The following is a 19937-nucleotide window of genomic DNA, read 5'->3' on the forward strand; positions in this document are numbered from 1 at the left end:
CACAGGGAAAAGTAATCACTTGCACTTTGTCCCTGTGGAGTTATATTGTTCGGTCCGAGGACTGAGTTGCTTTGAATAATTTGAACTTCGAAGGTTTTTGCAGTCCAAATCCCAAAAATGAACATTGTAAGAGGTCGCTTTTAGGAATAGAAATGACAAATACCTCAAATATACAAAAAACTATGAAAATATTTTATTTTAAAATAAATGTTTAAAAAAACTGTGTTGTGTTGAGGTGTGAGTTGCTCACTGCCCTGAGCAAACTAATCCTCCTGTTCACTCCGTTGCTACTCTAAACTAAGTACTCATGCATACACAACTGACATCTGCCATATCAAGTGACATTAATTTGACAGAAAACCTTCAAAACGAGCTTTCTGTTTGGAAAAATAAAGTTCCATCTTGCTGAATACGACGGTATTCATTAAAACCTTGGTCACACTTCTGTTAATGTTCCTCACAGCTTCTTTCAGACATGCCTGTGAAAATAGCAGGATATCAGTGCTTTGACAATATATGACACACATACACACTTGCAAGGTTACACAGTTAACAGGAACACAGAATGAAAACATTCCTTTCATTCTTTTCAGTTTTTCATAACATCTAACGTAACGCTGAAGCTTGTGGTTGTGTATGAAAAATTAAAGAATAATATTTCAGTATGTCGAGTTATGAAGAGTTATTTTCACAAAAATAAAATCCCACCTTTTAAGGTGATTAGACGGTACCAATGACACCACGTTCAACTTGAAAAAGTATAATTATGTACTTCACCTGAGGTTAATTCCCTAAAAAACTGTGGCTGCTTTTTGACAATGCAATGATCTGTCACGTCGCTCTGAACGGTGTATCGTATTTCAAATAAACGCACCATTGGAGTGTTTGTCTTGTGACGTTGCGGCTCAGTCGTGAGTTGTGTGGAAAGAGGTAATGATGCGTTACTTGATGTGCTGAGAAGCAGTTTGTGTCTAGAACAGGTTAGTGTCACGAAATATTGCAGCTTAATGGTTTCTCAGCCATTTTAAATTCTCTTTATGATAAATCATACTTTATAAATCAATAAAGAAAAAGAAAAATCTTGCAGCTTTTTGCTCCACTCAACTCCACCACTGATCTGAGTGTGTGAGGTCACTACCAAATCCTAAACAAATTTACACTGCTGTAATATTTTGAAGTTTTGATTTGTTTTGACAACCACATATATTCTCTCAGGCAGGGCCGCCTCAAGGGGTGTGCGAACCGTGCGACCGCACAGGGCCTCGCGCCCCAAGGGCCTCGCGCTATGGGCCGTTTTTTTTTTTTTTTTTTTTTTTTCCCTTATAAATATCAACAGTCACGTTCCATTACAGACCTAAATATGTACTAGTCTGTGCATATCAATAAATATATGTGCAATGATGCGCGTGTCTGTTGTTCAATACAACTGATCAGACCAAGCGCGGACACAAGCTGCTCTGATCCAGACGGTGGAGTTGGAACAAACTGTCACACAATGTCGAGAGAACGAGACAGAATCAGGAAATCTCGATCAGGGGATGAAAAAAGAAAAAAAACTAAAGAAAATGGAAGAGTTTAATGCCTCTCTGAAAGGCTTGTTTGATAAATTTGTTACAAAAATCACCGATCCGACCGGGTCTCAAGCAGCCGCGGGGCCCCGCGTCGAGGCAGGCCAGATGATGATGAGGCAGGGGAAGGTATCCAGTATTTTGCTAATTGGAGAGTTAAATTTGCGCATATAGACACCCGATCCGACCTGAAAAACCCCAAAAATTTTGCGGGCCCCCCCAGGGCCCCCCCAGCCATTTCGCACAGGGCCTCGCAAATCTCCCAGGCGGCTCTGCTCTCAGGCATATGAAATGTGATTATTTCATCTCATGTGCCCTTAAAAAATCTGTGCTAAATACATCAATAGGTCATTTGTATATAAGAGTATAACGTTTGTCATTGAACACAATACCAGGAACGAGGCCTAAGGACTTGAGTACTTGGTGGTTCATACTTGACAAGTTCAATGCAGGACAACGTCCTTCAAGAACAGAGGACAAACATACCGACATCTGAGCTCTGAGTGGGAACAAACTCTAAGGAAGGGACAGGATGTTTTCAAAGAAACTATATCTTGATTAATTAAACAACAGTTACCATGAAATGGTAACTGTTGAAAATGAATGAATCTTAACATGGGACAACAGCAGCAGTAAAACTTACAACTATTCGTTCAGCTATTACCCCTGCTTTAGAGATTTCTACTGCACCTGGGTATGTGTGGACCTCGGCTGTGACTGATGATATTTCAGAATCACACAAGATTACAAATACGGACAAAACATTTTGAGTAATGCTCTCATATTAAGAATCGGCGAACAGCTGACTTTTGTTGTGGCTGGAAGCTTCTCTGAACCTTTTCCTGGTGTCACTGAGCAATGACGCAGCGTAAAGAAAGGCAGAAGCGGCCTGGTCCTTTTATTGGCACTTCAAAGGCTGACTGGCCTTCCAGATGGAAGGATATTGAATCAAGTTTCAATTCCACATTGGAGACAGATTCTTATAAAAATTACACAATGTAAATAAGTTGTCCCAAATATGAATATATGAATAACTCACTTTTGAGCTGAGAGCCTCATAATTCCGAGGTGACAATAAGTGAGAAAATAAAACACACAAACTTACGTTCCACTCAAACATACACATGTTCTACCTGAACAAATGCAGCACACAGCCAAATTCACACACACACACACACACACGCGCACACACTCACACACACACACACACACACACACACACACACACACACACACACACACACACACACACACACACACACACACACACACGCGCACACACTCACACACACACACACACACACACACACACACACACACACACACACACACACACACACACACACACACACACACACACACACACACACACACACACACACACACACGGCTGCTAAACCAACCACCAAATCTTCAATCCAGAGTAATTCACCGGAGCCAAACCCATGTAGTGTTGTCACAGGACAGAGAATCTTAATCAAACCTGGGCTCTGTCACTTCACTGATCACATTTTTTCACATAGAATCATACTGAATGTGAGAGTGGTGTTGTGGGTAGGTGGTGTGCGTGCGTGCATATGTGTGGAGAGAGAGTATAACTCGTCTGGAATAAGAGAGCAACTGTTCCACCAAAAGCCAGGCTAAAATAATCATTGTTTGTGTGTAGCAGATTGGGCAGCTTGAAAGGGTTAAGCATGAGTGGATTAAAACGCCGGCACACATCCGTTTCCATACTCTAATCCTCTTAGTGCCCACTCCTAATACGTTTTTTATTTTTTTATTTTTTTTTATCTCTTCTATCTCTCACTGAGGTGAAATATCAGATTAGTTGCCAGGCTTTGACTATATCTTATTACAGCCTTATCTAACACTGAGAGGTTGTGAGCTTCAAGGGGGGTGGCAGATGTGCCGGGCAGTGGCCTCGCTGCCGCTTGCTTAGAAAATGCTTAAATTAAGCGTTTTTTCCCTGTGACATTGCTGTAGACTCAAATTGAAGATTGGTCCATCATGCTGCCGATTTGGAGCCTATTTTGATTATAATGCGATGCCGCGCGTCGGATCTTCTTCACAGTGAAGTGCCATAAATTAGCCCAGGTGTCTGCAGCAGGAAATGAGACACGATGGATCCTGTGTTTGGATGAAGCAGGTGGAAACCAAGCCAAGCCCTTCTTTTCTCCCAGCTGGTGATTTCTCCAAGTAAAATTGTACCAAAGGGATGATGCCTGTTGGCTTTGACATGCTTAAATTAGCATGTCTGCACCCACATCTACACGCACGCACAAGCACCCATGTAATAATTCATGCCATGTGTAAATACTATGAACAAATAGTCAATCATCCGGAGGCCTGCATTCAATTTCTGCATTGCCCCCAGCTGAGCTTGATCTAATACTGTTAAAATTAATCATTTTGTGGCAGAAGTTAATGAAACATATGAGAGCACAGGAGCTGAATCAATTAACGTGCTCCCATCAAAGGCCCTCCGATGCCACAACAGAGATCTGTAATCCACAAGTATCTTATGTAAACAGGAAGTGCCACAAAGTGGATCTTGACAGTAGGTCTGGGTTTGAACAGATTTGGGAATAGATCACCTTCTTACTTAAAGCCTACTCCAGATTAACAAACACAGCGTAAAACTCATATTTGAGTCGCATTAGGTGGCAAAAAAAATCACTTAGCAAGGACCATCTTATAATGAGGGGATGATTACTGTGTAAAGGTGCATCGCATCCCTTCACGACCCGTGGACATGGCTCACATTAAAGAAGAGGAAAAGAAAGATTTTTAAGACAATGGAGGTATTTTGAACTTTTACGTTGCTCTGTGATGCTCCATTAGTAGCAGCGTGACAGGGACTGGCAAGGCACAGGCGTGGAAAGAGGTGGATAATACAGCTATTGTCTTGTCCTCTGTCCAATGAAACATTCAATAAGTCAAGCAAAAATAGTTTGATATGACATTGGATCTAAAAAAATTGACATTGACAGAACATCAACCGGAGGACAATATGGGATAGACTCTCTGTTGCAGACAACTACGTTGTCTTTGTTATCAGGACTCGTACCTGAAGGAGACGGCGACACACCTCGACAGGAGTCGACAACAAACTCCAAAAGCAGGATTAAACTTGTTATATCACTACATTGCTATTGTATATACTATACTACACACTATTATGTACATCCAAACTGTACTGCTTTTTAAAACACATTTTAAGGAATATAATCAGCAAATGTGCATCCATCATGCTAAATGTGATATATTACTAGTGTCCTCATGTTTAAAGCACATGGTTTAAAGGTATCGGCCTATTGTGAAAACAAAGGTTTAAACTTTAAAGCCTAACATTAATGTGCGGTTTTTATGTGTACATCTGATTTACACATGCTCTACTTATAAGTCACACTAAAGGTCGAGAGGTTCTGCTTCCAGCTTGGCGTGGTTGGAGCGATGCCTAATCAGGTCACCTTTAAAGCAAGCTTCATTCAAGCTACGAGTCGCTGGTGGCCTCCAACTTCATCAGGACTTCAGATTGGTTGCACAGTTGGAGATTCAGGGACATCAATTCCTGCAAGAAAAATGAGAAGTAAAGGAAAATACATGATTTTGTTGCTTCATCAGCAACTTAACAAGTGTACACTGACCACACCAGCCCATATACTCACAGCATGAAATTGGAAAAGGAAAATTAAGTCAGGAGTTGTAATTAAATGACATAGTTGTTAATTGACAAGTTAAACCAGATATAAACAAACCACTCTGCTCTATTGAAATTAACAAATCAATTTTGATTGTGTTAACATTGGATTCTGTTTACACTGGGCTGGGAGAACAATGTTCCTCTATCATAAGCTTTGGTATCTTTCTGCTGATGCTTTCTTTCAGGCGAACAGGAGATTGTGCAACATTCCAGAAACGTCATATTTCTTATACGCGTGGCAAATGTGGCTGATATTTTTTTTATCCTATGTTGAAATGTTACCGTTCTACTATGTAGAAGATGACATCACTGTTTTCTCTGCTCCTTCGTGTTTGTACATGTATACATTTAACAAAGTTCTGAATAGATGCCTCTGCCATTGTTGCCTGCAAGAAAAAATCACCATCAGTTACCCATTTACAGTAGTATAGTTTAACAATTCCCCTTTGACTTGCAGTGTATTGTGTGTCTTGTACGCTCATGTCAAGAAAGCGATGCACTTTCATGTCAACATAGAAGAAGGAGCCGTTGATCCACATGGTAATGATAGTGAAAGCGCTTCTTTATCCACCTTAAGACGATGCTGCTTTTGCAGTCCTGCACAGCCCTGACATCAGTCAAGAGGGAGGAAAAGTGAACACTTATGCATTAAATGTACATCCTGAAGCCTGTGAAGGCCCATGACAGCTTGCATATGAAAGCTGCAGGTTGTTCCGCCATTGTGATCACCAGGCTGCTGAACTGACAGCAGTATAAACACATATTGATGGGAAAGGTTAGCAGCGTGGCTGCAGGAAAGGCCAGAGGAAGCCGTTTGTAGTGGCTGTGTTTGACTAGACTTCATAAGCTGGACAGTGGTAACAAGGTCCATGTGTGATAGTTGCAGAGTCCGCTGTTTGTTGATGGTTTTGTTCAAAGCAATTTTGCAGTGATTTAAAAGGTGAGAGCGAAGAAAAGAGTATAAAATCAAATTAACAAGGACAGTCATGAAGAATCTCAAATATTCAGAAGAAAAAAAAAAAAAAACCTTTTTGAGGAAGGAAGGAAATCACTGTGTTTGTTTGGTGTCAAGGATGCACACACATCGACTGCTTACAGGCCACCTCTAATTTAAAGAATCAAAAGCCATCCTTGTGGAGAAAACACTTATCTACAATGTGTTTTTAAAAAGATTGGAAAAGCAGTTTCACAAGAGTCAGAAAATAAAATATGAAATACCTTATTTCTAATGTCAGAGATACACAGTCGATGCTGCAGTCTGAGTTTGTTTTACCTCCAGTGCTGCCAGTCAGAGCGCATTGATTCTGAACTACATCTTGGAAACTAGCCAGAGCACAGGGAGCAAGAGGAAAACTGTTGAGTAGTGATTCCAGATATGTCCCCCCTCAGAGAAGAATTGCTGGCGCCATCTGCATCTCTTGACTTGCAGCTCTCTCATACATTCAAATACGTGGCTACGGCACATAAAAGAGGAGGAAAAGCCCAGGTGGAATACAAATAGCACGGCTTTTCAACCAAATCATGAAGCAGTTTCCTAGGAAGCAGAACACTTGACTGTGGACATTTCTCCCACTATCTCTCCCTTTCTCGCTCTCTCCTTCTCTGGCTGCTGCATGAAGCTAGCTATGGGGAAATTATCCATGAATAAAACAACTGTTGACACAAAAATAATTATTTTTTTTTGCCCTTGCTCCACTGTACAGACAGTGAATTATGAAATCTTGTGATCCATCCTGCGTCCTCAGGCCTCCGTAAACATTAGCTGACACATGGGGGAAAGGAATCCCCATAGCCTCAGGGCCACACAGCATCCTGCCAAAATAAGCAGCACCACACCCCAACGTAGTAAAAAAGATATGAAGCCAAGAGGTTCCTCGAAGGACATTTATCCTAAATCAGAAACTGGGGAACTCTCATATGAAAATGCAAATAAAAACAACTCAGTTCTTCCTACGATTACTCATTTTCATTTATTTGCAGACAGGATATTCAAGATTTTTTTTTCTTATCACACTTAATTTTATGTGTTATGATAGGTTCATTTTAGCATTTCAGGCCCGCAACACATTCCAAAAACGCAATTTAGTGCTACTAAGGCTAACAATTGTATTTATTTAATTTTATCTCCTCTTCACTTTTCATATTTCTATTATTTAAAGCACCTTGAATTGCCTTGTTGCTGAAATGTGCTATACAAAGAAACTTGCCTGGCCTGGCCTGGCCTGGCCTTGCCTAAGTTGGTAGGGGAAATAAAGTAATAGTATTTCAAAAAGGAGATGTCAACAAGTGAATGTAATTTTGTACAAAAGCCATATCCATGAAAAAAATTCACAAATATTGATTTTGTCGAAAAATGCTGAAGAGCTTCAAATAAATATCAGAAAATGATGTGCAATTTTTCTCTGTCTAAAGTGTACAATATCATCAAACTATTAACAGAATCTAGATGGTCTCTAAGGTGAAAATGTAAGGCGGACAACCTTGATCTTTGCTCCTGCACATGGCACTGCATCAAGAACCATCATTCATCAGCTCTGATGTAACGGGCAACAATGCAGAGCTACGTTCACAAGTAACTAACTTCTAACTTCTAACAGTCGCGGGGCATCTAAGATGAACTCTCACATCGTGCAAACATACCTTTTTCAAACAAATTCATATTCTAAATCTCTCTTGGATGAAATGGGCCCCCTATACTCCAGATCAAGGACTAAAAGTACCATCAGTGTTGTCAGCAACAGCTGAAGATCAGCATGGATGCATTATTAGTTTGCTTATTGATAGCACTTTTATTTTAATGCAATTATTGTTGTTATTGTTGTTTTTTTATTTTTCTCTTGACATCCCTTCGTCTGTTTCTGTTATTGCAACCCTGTAATTTAGTTTGTTTGTTTTTTTATATATTTGAGTTCATGCTCGTCGTGTGAAATGTGCTATATAAATAAATTTGCCTTTGCCTTTATTATTTTGCACTTCTGTCTGAACTGACACCTCAGACTTATAGAATAATTATACTGAGGATTTCAGTTATATATTTGGGTCATTCTTTAATTTGGACAGTTTCCTACCATCACTCGCCTTACTCCAGTCTTTCATGGGTAACCAGCTGCTTAAAATCCAACCTTGCACTCTTTCTTAAAGGTTCAAGATTTTTTTCTTTTGACTCCTATGTGATGGTGATGCTGGATGTCTCTGCAAGTCTAATTGATGAGGTTATGATTTACAAACTTACACTATTTGTTGCTCTGGACATGTCATGTGGATGCTGCCAAATACAAAACAACATCCACCATCACTGTTTCTAACCACAGATTTTATGACATGTGCTATGTTATTGGGGGATGAGCACACAATATGTTCTGGTGAGACTGGGCTCCATGTTAACTTGTATGGATGATTTATTTTAGCAAATATATTTATCTGTGTAAAAGTGACACTGCTTACTGTTTAAAACAACAAATGCGAAAAGCTTGAATCGCTTAATCAAAGGTTAAAATGAACTGATTGCCTTTATATGTAAAGTAGAAAATTGTATCCACTTCATTTCAAATGAATGCCGTGACCAACACATTTGTACAAATAGATGACCTCACACATTATCTCCATTAAAAACTACCAGGAGGTTATGTAAACAAGTCAACAACCAGCTATTACCCAGTAAAATTTGAAAATGTTTCACAATCAGAACCTACTGCTTTAAAACACGGGAATAAAACTGTACCGCGCTGCAAATGGTAAGCCAATAAACTCTTGAACTGCTCACACCTCCCCAGCTGTTCAGCACCGTTCATATCAGGTTTGGAAAATGTATTGACCTGCACAAACTATTGACAGCAGTAACTCAGCTCACAGAAAACCAACTCTGGTGGAAATAAAAGACAACTCTAACATGACGCTGGATAAATAATCTATTGATGGTTTATCAAAAATATATTATACTACTTTGCTTGAGACATACATTTTAAATTATTTCTAGAGAAGTCTACAGAAGTTTTTTTTTTTACCCCCAGTGATGTTCGACTCTTAGTAGGGTGTCTCAGCGTAGGTTTGCAGTTTTACCTTGTGGGTAAATATGAGTAATTTCATACTTGTGCAGTGTCAGTGCTGTTTTGGTAATTTGGCCATAACTCAGCTGGAGTCCAGTTGTTTGTGTGTGTGCGTGCTTCAACTGTCACCATCTGCCCTGATTGCCGTCATGGAGGCTGAAGTCATGAAGCCGTGACTCACGATACATACCAGAGGGAAATTACGCACAATCTGTCAGCTATTTTCAAGCTTTACATGTTTCTGTGTAGAGTTCAAAGTTGATATAGATTAATGTAAGAGGAAACTGAATTTACTAATCGTTTCTACAGTTTTTAAGACTCAGCATGGCTTAAATATGTGGCTCATAATGCCCAGAAAAGTGAGGAAAGGATCACCTCATATTCAAAGCTTATTTGAAAAAGATTATGAATGCTATTATATATATATATATATATATATATATATATATATATATATATATATATATATATATATATATATATATATATATATATATATATAATAGCATTCATAATCTTTTCCATATATACATATATATATATATATATATATATATAATAGCATTCATAATCTTTTCCATATATATATATATATATATATATATATATATATATCTTTATTTTTAAATGGAAAGGGTCTCCAACATGCCATGGAGGAAAAAAAAAAAATAGAGACAAGTCAGTGTGTGATCCTAAATTACAATCAGCTTACCCCAGACCGCACTGTACTGAATGCACAATTAGAGTAAACTAAACAGCATGATGCGCCTTTCAAGTCCCATCTACTTAATCGCTCTCCGCACTGAGGGATTTGAGTCTCCTAAGGAAGTCAATCCTCCCGTATCCCTACGTTTTTCTGTTGATATCTGCAAAAGGCACTGCCAGCCTCCTGTAGCACCTTACGCCACCTTTAACGCCAAAGGCTTTGAAGACAGCTAATTTCCATACTAATTTCTTTCTTTTCTACCCTCCCCTCACTGTAATTCCAGACCGGGCATGAGGCAGGAAGACACATGTCGCTTGATCTAATGGCAGAGGACTAATTGCATTCTGGGATGTATGCCTGAAATAAAAATTTCTGAACAAAAAAAATCATTTGAAAGATCATGTTGTGCAAGCAGACCACATGCAACATTGAGACAATTAATCACCGTCCTTGAGGGGAGAAAATTTGGACCGTCCCGCCTCCCAGAAGACAGCACTGCTTCCTTTATTGATAACTGTGGCCAGATAGAGACAGGGTTTGCCATTCCCAGGCAGCAGGACTCCACCGGGGCTCCGCTGTGACTGGACTGTTATGAGGCCAACTTAGCCAGCCTGCTCCAATCATAGGAGCACAAACAAGCCCCTAACCATACTGAATGCTAAGCCAGATCAGTCTCGGGGGTGGTTTGTCAGGTTTTGCAGGGATAACATAGCATGAGATTATTTTCTCTCTCTCTCTCCCGCTCACGCTCACTGACTCTCTCCCCCTATTTCTATCTCTGTGTCTGTTATTTTGGATTCATATCTCTCTGAGGAGAATGCCTTTTCGACACATGCTGACACGCACACACGCTCACACATCCAAACGCAGTGGCATAGACAAAAATGCGCCTGTGTGCTTCCACCCACACATGCTCTCACCTCCTATCTACCCTCAACACAAGCAGCCAAAGCATTCAGGATCTCCATTTATATGGTTCAACTGTGAAATTAAGATGAGGTGTTGACAAGCTAATGTTGAAATAACTAGACCCAGTAATTTGCGGGCAGCCTTATGCAGCCTGTGCCAACAAATGTTCCTGAGGCCCAGTATTGAGGTGATGAAGTGTAACATTTTAAACTGGCACAATCATAGGGCAAAGTCCTCATTACCATGAATGTACTGGTGGCACATTATGAAAAGCAATAAACATGCCCCCCTTCCCCCATACGTCTGCATGTGTCACGCAAATGACATGTGATTACCCTCCTGGGCTTTTCTAACAACAGTGTAAAAAATGTTTGCTGTAATGACGCTACCGCACTATGCTTTTACACATAGTTAAATATGAAAACAATTGTTCCAAGTGTCTTTTACCCTTTTCAGGCAGATGGTGGAAGCTGCTAATACAGCCGTAAGGTGGTCTATCTAAATGTTTCCTAAATGTTACAGCAGCACCCCTTATATCCTTGAAGCGTGTTGAGTCTAAAACAAAGCAGATGGTTTAACACGTTATCATCAGATTCTGTAGACGTGTAAATAAAGCATCACTGACACACAGGAGCACCACAATCTTTCAAAAGTGACGGGAAATTGAATGATGTTAAAATCAAGGACCTGCTTGTGCCCAGGACAGTGCAGATTTACGGCACCGTGCGAGATGTATTCAACTACCATAATCCATCCACCCATTTTCTATTCCCACTTAATCCTGTCACGGGGTCACGGAGGTCTGCTGGAGCCTCTCCCAGCTCATTACAGGCGAGAGGCAGGGGTTACACCCTGGACAGGTCGCCAGTGTACCGCAGTGCCAAATGTATATAGTCAAACAACCATACACACTTGTACACACACCTAAAGGCAATTTAGAATCGTCAACTACAATAAAATGATTTAAATTCTTCACAAAAGAGGCATCCACAGAAGCAGATTTCAAAGGGTGCAAAATAATTCATGACATCAATGACCATCGGCAAATTTGCAGAGCACGATAGACCTGGATATGTTTAGATATCACCATTCCATGTGGAGAAACTGGTCTGCAAAACATCATCTTGTGAAGTTTGGACTTGGAGGAATTCAAGTGACCGGAGCAGCCAGCTGACCTCCACGGAGAATGAAGACGAGGGAAAAGGGTTATGACGTATCCTGTGCAGTACAAATGAGTCTCAATAATGGCTAGTATTATTTCACTGATTTTTAAAGGTCTGAGCCATTTGTGTCTGAAAGCAGTATTTGAGTGATGGAGTGTGTGTGCTTATGTGGAGGGATGTTGTGCACTGTGACCCTAACCTCGTTGCCTCCTTTAACAGCACACAGCCCAGTCAGGCTAGTCAGGATTTAGAGTATTACCATGGCTAAACCGCACACAGACGCTCATAGCATTTTGGATATTAGATTAGACAGACAGATTAGAGAAGAGGAAAAATCCCAACAATATGTTTTCATCTTCTTGGCTCCCCGGTTATGAATACAAAGCTCAGCGAACACATTTATTTAAAAAGTGACATATGTCGCCACCTGTGCAGCCGGGCTCAGCGCGGCTGAACATGCAGCAATTCAACAGTTGAGCGAGAGGCGGAGACCATGACGTCTCTGCTCCCCGCTTCACTCCAAGAGGGTGGAAAAAGATATGCAGCCACACTAATTTGTCTGGACCAGGAAACGGCTGTAAACCCTCCCCCTCTCCTCCCCCCAGGGACTGACAAGATAAATACCATGTAGGTGAGATGGTATCGGATGGCAGCAGCGTCCCACCCAGGTACCTCACTACACTTTCACCTGTTTTATCCGCCAGCGCCAACTATGAACCAAAACAGCACAAAGCGTATCGACCGCAGGCCAAGCCAACCGAATCTTGTTCTAATAACCTGTCTATTGTCTGTAGTTTGTGTCTCTTGCAACTTTTTTTTTGCATTATTTATATTTTTCATTTCAAGAATAGAACCAGGACTCCTAACAAAGACAACGGATTTGCGCCGGTGTGATCAGATCAAAATGAAATCTCAGGCACTGTAGTCTGCTGTGTCTGTGATTATGCACAAATGTTAAATATTATGGATTTAACACTGAAGCATTCAAAAATATGCACCCCTAAAGATGTGTAATCAGTGTTGCAGGCTTGCTCTAAACAGCCCTCACTTAAAGATTTTTTTTTTTTTTTTTTTTCAATAGCTTGGGTAGCCTAAAGCACTACCGGTTCCTGTGAAATATTCGATTCTTCAATTCAGGGATGTTTAAAAGAATGCTGCTCGAAGGTCAGCTGTTAAAGGGGAAAATGAATCGTGTTAAATTACTGTAAGCACTTTGTTTGGGGTGTGAGAGAGCGATTGTACTGTAAATGGCAAATATCAAGAATGGTGCAAGACTCAACAAACAATTCATAAAACATCCTGTTTTTAATTTTTATTTTAACAGAACTCTGCTGGCAAAGAAAATTAATTAATTTGAGTGAACCAGATTTTAACTGCATGTCCTTCGCACTGTTTTGTTTTTTGTTTTTGTCCCAAAAAATGTAAACTTAACCTTATTGATTGTGATTAGGGATTATATTTTCTTCAACTCTATAGAATATTTACTCCTTTGCTTTATTTTCTATGATGTTGGAATGATTATACTTATTTCTCTCAAAGTGAAAAAAAGAGATGATTGAGTATGCTGAGATAACAACAAATTGTGCATAGTTTTTCTTTTTCATTTTCATTCAGTAATTTCAAATTAAGAAAATTATGCAAACATACATCGCAGTAAATTGCTAATGTTTGACAACTTAACCAAATTGCCATTTAGAGACTTTCAAATAAAAACATTGGGGTCTAAACATTACAGGACTGTACACAAAGTCTGATAATTACCATCTAACAGCATAAACAGCTAAAGCAATTATGCATGAATAGAACAAGCTTCTCTTAAACATATTTCATTTCAGAAGCAAATGGGTCATTGGGTTACAAATTATTAATTGTTTTAAACATCAACAAACTGCATATTAAATCAGAGCAGCTTTTGATGATCAGGAGCCCCACCACCCATGCAACTTCAAACAGCCACGATCAACCATTCTTTCATTTGCATCTGTATGTAACGAGGGCCACATCCCCTCTGGTACCAGGCCATCTGCATCTGTTCTCTGCTCGTGCTGGACAAAGCGTGATCGCATGTCTCATGTTTGATCAAATCTGACCTGGGCTCATCAGGAACATTTTCATCTGTGGGATACATCAAATCAGATTTGAGAAAAATAAATAAATAAAAACAGCTTACTTCTTATATGGAAGTAAGTGAAAAGCACATGCAGGATTGACTTGTAAAGCCAAATAAGTTCACCTGTAGAGGCGTCAAAAGTCCAGGACATCTTGGTTTTAACTCTTACATTTGCACGTTGTATCATCAGGTTAAGGCACCTTGATCAGGGTCAGGCATTAAGGAAATAATATAAACTGTTTGGGAATACCTGTAGGTTCTCAGTGGTTTGACGAGTCACCCTATCTCCCAAAGATGCAAACACTGTATGGGCACAATAGAAACCGTTCACCGAAGAGAATTACTTTAAAAGTCATGAAGTCATGGTGGGTGTCACAACACCGCACTATTTGTGCCCTTTTTGCAAGAATAAAACGTTTCATTGCTGAGACTGGGCTGGTGGCTAGTGGAAGGAAACCACAGAACCACAAACATACACCAGGGAAAACTCTTTATTTCCACTCAGTAACTCACAGTGATGTGACGTGGAGGGATAAACATGGTGTTAGGTTGTATTAAAACAAAGCTAAGCAGTGTCCTCTCCTCTTCCTTCCTCAGCTCACACATGGGTCCTAGGCAAGTGCTTTGGGGGAAATTAGGATTAAACACAGGATTGAGTTAAAAGTCACGCAACAGACACCAGCGCATCAGAAAACAGTTGCTGAAAAGCCAGAAAAGAGACCGTTGTGCCATTAATTTGTACTTTCGACCATGCTGGAGACCCCAAGGGACTCCGTGGAGCCTTAGATGGATGGTGAGACTTGATACTAATTGATGTATCATGAAAAGGGAAAGTGTGGAATGGAGCAGAGGGCGTATCGTCATTGACGAGAAGCCCATAGATTAAGCCTGTCAGTTCCCCTTCCTTTTGTGTGCCTCTGGCAAGGGATGCTCAGGAGGAATCAATTTTTTTGAGAAGCTGCATGGGCAAGGACCATAGTAATAACATCATCTTCAGCTGCAGCCAAAACAAGCATGACCATCTTGCCCATTCAGGATCAATGTGCCACTGTCTCTGCCGTCTTATGCTACTCCTCTAAGTCCATGTCTGTGCAAGGGCCAAGACTCGGAGCCAGGCAAGACTTAGAGGTGATAACGCCAGCATCTGTCAGAGGAGCTTAGATATTCCTTTCCAAGCGAGCAGCAGGGATAGACTAGAGACATGTGCCATTCCTTGGCAGCAGAGGAAAAAAATTCTGATATGAAATAGAATCAGTCATTCTCTGTGTACTTTCAACCGCACTGGTTGAAGCTTCCCACCACAAATGCTTCAAGTATGCTCAAAACTGATGTGAGGTTGTGAAATTCTCATGGACTTAAATAGCATATCTTTGCCTTCTGTCTTCAAGTTTATGAAAAAAAAAAAAAAAAAGAAGCTCTGCAGAGCTTTAAACCCCACTCAGCACACTCGTGCTACATATATGTCAGGAAATAAGTTGTAAATGAAGGACAATCAAATCATTAATATGTATGGGTTATTCATGAACATATGCAGATTTATACACAACATCACTATAAAGTTGCATTTCCTTTGCTTGTTTTCCACCTACACCAAGTAAAAACTGTGTGAATTAGAAATAAAAATTGTGAGATAGACTCATCAAAGCTGCAGGAAGGTCATAGTTTTCCCTCTAATTCTGCTATTTTATAAGAATTGTTGTAGGTGTCGATGAAAATATAGCATTGGGTATTTAATGAGCTTTTATCATCAATGCAGTTTTTAAATTTATTTTGGCAATGTCTTCAGTAAAAGAAAAAACACTTCATATATTTTTAAAACATTTTAAAAGAAGGAAAAATATGGGCAGAAACAGCTCAACTGTCTGACAGCTGTGACAGTTTTGGGAAATACTGGACAAGTGAACACATCCAAACACTGATATTCATCCGTCAATGTCACTCACAATTACATCAAGAAATGTATTTAAGAATCTGAGCTTAGTGGTAAAATTGTGAAATAAAAAAAATTAAATAAGCACACAAACAAATGTCAACAACAAGATGTATACGAAGGTGGATCATAGCACATACAAGAAACTCACTGTGGCTAAATAACTGCAGTAGTTTACGATCAACCTGCTGCTCAGAGCAGGGATGAGTCTTCACGCTGCACCCAGTTGCAGGTCATAAGAGCTCTGCAACATTGTGACCAGTCTTTGCCTTCATCCGGCTCTCTGGCTGTCCAAATTAGGCAGAAATTCCCAGACTTTCGGGATGTTTAACCCCAGCAGTGTTCGGTTAATGGCAAAAGCATCAACTTGACCCTTTTTACAAGCACAAACTTGTTGTTTTGACACTTTAAAAAACAGGAGATGCAAATAACCCTACGAATACATGAAAAAACACACTAACAAAATCCCTAGGCTCATTTGTTGGTAACTGTTGCTCACAAGTGCCACCTGTTCATACAATCAAGCAGGCAATGCAAGTGTCTGCAATATAATTTATGACAGAGAGAAACAAAAAATATACAATGCACTCTGGTGTGCACATGGCCGCGAGAAAGCCCCGAGGATAAGAAAAGTCCCCTGCTGCTGCCTACGGTTGTTTAACTCACTGACATTAAGAATTTATGAGTTTAAAGATTCTTCTGATGCGCTCCTTATGCGACTGCAACATGTCTTGGAAAGTGTTGTGGCAGAACAAACAAGTCGCTTTGTTTATAGCTGCTTGTTTGTCAAGATGTGATTGCATAATGGAAGAGGAGAGGAAATATTTTCCTTAAGACATAAATGCATCTGATGATTCTTTGAGAAGATAGAGGAGCCATACCTTTCTTCACCTTCCATAGTATTTGTAGATGGTGGTGGGTAATTATAGACTTTAACGATAGTAATTTCATCTGCAGGAGTGACCTTTAAGATGGCGTTGCATAAGTGTTCTGTCATTTATTTCTCACAGTTTTATGTCAGTGTGATCCACATTGTTCCTGAAAATGAGCCCACTAACATGCTTTCTATTCAAGTTTATATTAGAGTCACAGCACTTAAGCTTTTTAAGTAAAGATATGAACAAATAAAGTAGGTAACACATCCCTATTGTAAGACAGTGATCATATCCTCTTTCCCATAGGCTTTAGAGCTCAGTTTCTATTGATCAAGAGTGATTGGATATGGCTCAGGACTAATTCAAGTCATGGACAGAATATTAATTGTGGTCAAACTGCAGACTGCTGTTCCAATAAAGGAGGGAAACTGATATCCTGGTGTGTTTCATTATTATTCCTGTGGCGAGCTATTGTTTTTCACTGGAGTGAAACAGTCTGGGGGGCAAAATGGACACGCGGAGGCTGCCGACGCTAGGTGTCACCCTTGTGACTTTGAAATGGGCCTGCCCCACCCCTCCTCCTCCTCCATCCTCCCTCCTCTCCTCTCCTCTCCTCTCCTCTCCTCTCCTCTCCTCTCCTCTCCTCTCCCCTCCCTCCCCACAGGATGCGATGGCGGCTGAGCGTGCGCCGGTGAGAGCCAGGCAGACTGGCTGTTGGGAAGGAGCGTGTGTGCCTGTGGTATGAGGGCGGCTCTAAGCGAGTGTCGCTTCTATCTGAATGAGAAAAGTGAGATTTCAGGGTGGGTGATGACAGTCTGCAATATGTGCAGAGCTTAGAGAGGAACTCAATCCTTTTTTTCACCCCACTTCCACTATAGTTTTCTTCGGGGGGGGGGTGGGGGTCACGATTGTGAATTGTGCACATCACATGAAGCCTTATAATGTCGCCCTGAATTACATGGAGATAAGAGCGAAGGGACACTTGGAATAAAAGCATAATTGATGTGTTGTTCCTTTGTTATGTTGATGAGAGGCTGACAGGAGGTCAGCAGCCCCCTCATTATTAACCTTATTAACAAACGAGTTCATATAGTGACTAAGACTATTTGTTATCTTTCACATGATATGGACTAATTACCTTTTTAATTAAACGAAGTCTGTCAGTTGATGTGTTCATCCAAACGTTGCCTTCTTGGTATCAAAGTAAATCCTAATAACTTTTAGTTTTTCAATTTAGTATTTTAATGTAATAGTTATGGTATATTATCGCTCAGATTTTATTTTTGGGATCAGGGGGCATTTTTGTTAGGGCATAACAAATGACATAAGGGGGCTTCTGTTTTGTAAACTACGGTCAGGGCTCTCTGATAAATCTATCAACGCTTTTAAGAGAAAATAGGCTAGAATCCAAAATTCACATTAAAGATATCAAGAACGAAGCTAAACCTAGCAAGCAAACGTATACATTTTGCCTACTTATATGTCTTAAATTATTCAACATGTGTGGATGCTTAGCTAGTGAGAATGAAAATTGGTCATTTTAAAGTGACGGAAAGCAATCCTTGCAGTTTATTACTTTATCTTTATCTCAGGGGTTCCCTCTATAGGCTTGGAGGTTAAGTTGCTGTCCTGACACTTTTGATGACATGTTCTCTCTCTCTCGCTTGTTTTCTCTTCCATCAATACTTTCTCGAGTCTCTTACTCACCTTTGCCATGATGTCCGGTGTTGCTCTGTCAGCTAATTTTATATTCGATGTGTGACAAAGTACCGTAATCAATACGCAGTTGTCTCATGTGACGTCTATCTTTGCTTATGGCAACGTAGTTGTTATTTTGTCTGGTTGAAGCTGTAGGTGTAGTTGACTACAACAGCTAGATGATGCATCCTAAAAGTAATACATTGTTCCCTCAAATGAAATTGAATCTTCTATTTTTGATATTTCAGCGTGAAAAACCTAGTTTGTTGTAGCTGAACCCTTCCCAGATGCTGACCTCACAGCTTTGTGGTCCCCCTAGTGGCTGCAGGTGCCCTGTGCATCTGCAGAGTCCTCATCACAGTGGTTTATATTTGAAACGGGATTAGGTTATGTTGATATGTGCCACACATTACTACTTGGAACCCATTTGTGCCTTTATTCCTAGGGTTTGTTCATTAGCTACTTGGAATGGAAAAATGATGGTGGTAATTCGTCTAAATGCATCAGAGCAGTGTGAGGGTGTTAATGATGTAACCTGAAATGTGCAGCTGTAACAGCAGGTTAGATCATCAGACCCATTTATATATAAAATATACCAACAGTGGCAGAAAAAGGCTCTCTGGTTGTGCATAGATATAATCTGAGGTTACCAAATCTCAGCATGCATGAGAGCATCCTGAATCTGAGGATGCACGTTGTGAGAATGTGTGTTGTAAATGGTGTTGAATGCTGCAGAATTAAAGAAAGAAGAAAGAAACCAAGCACAGTTGTGGGGGGGAAATTGCCCCTACAGCATCTTTTCTCTACCTCTGCTGAGGGGAAATGCTACTCTCTTTACTGTGGCACCCACGGGAGCCCTGTTGAGCCGCATTTTGTAATAACAGTGCATTTTGTAATAAATGTCCAACATGTAATAACTTTGTCATTTCATTTTGTAATAAAGCCATAATTTGTAATAAACTATCCCAACGCATTTTGTAATAAATGTTGCCGCATTATGTAATAAGTTATTACATTTTGAGAAGATTATTACAAAATGCACTTGCAACTTTTTTATTCTCTAGATTCTCTAAATGTAATAACATAGTGCTTTATGTAATAACAATTCTAAAGCATAGTTTATGTGTTTGTTATTGGCCTGCATAATTCCAAACTTCAAATAAGCAACTAAAGTTATATTTGGAGTATTATACATAGATGTATTGGGCTACATAGCTCTGAGGGAAATT

The sequence above is a fragment of the Cololabis saira genome, chromosome 7, assembly GCF_033807715.1.
Source record: "Cololabis saira isolate AMF1-May2022 chromosome 7, fColSai1.1, whole genome shotgun sequence".
NCBI lineage: Eukaryota > Metazoa > Chordata > Actinopteri > Beloniformes > Belonidae > Cololabis > Cololabis saira.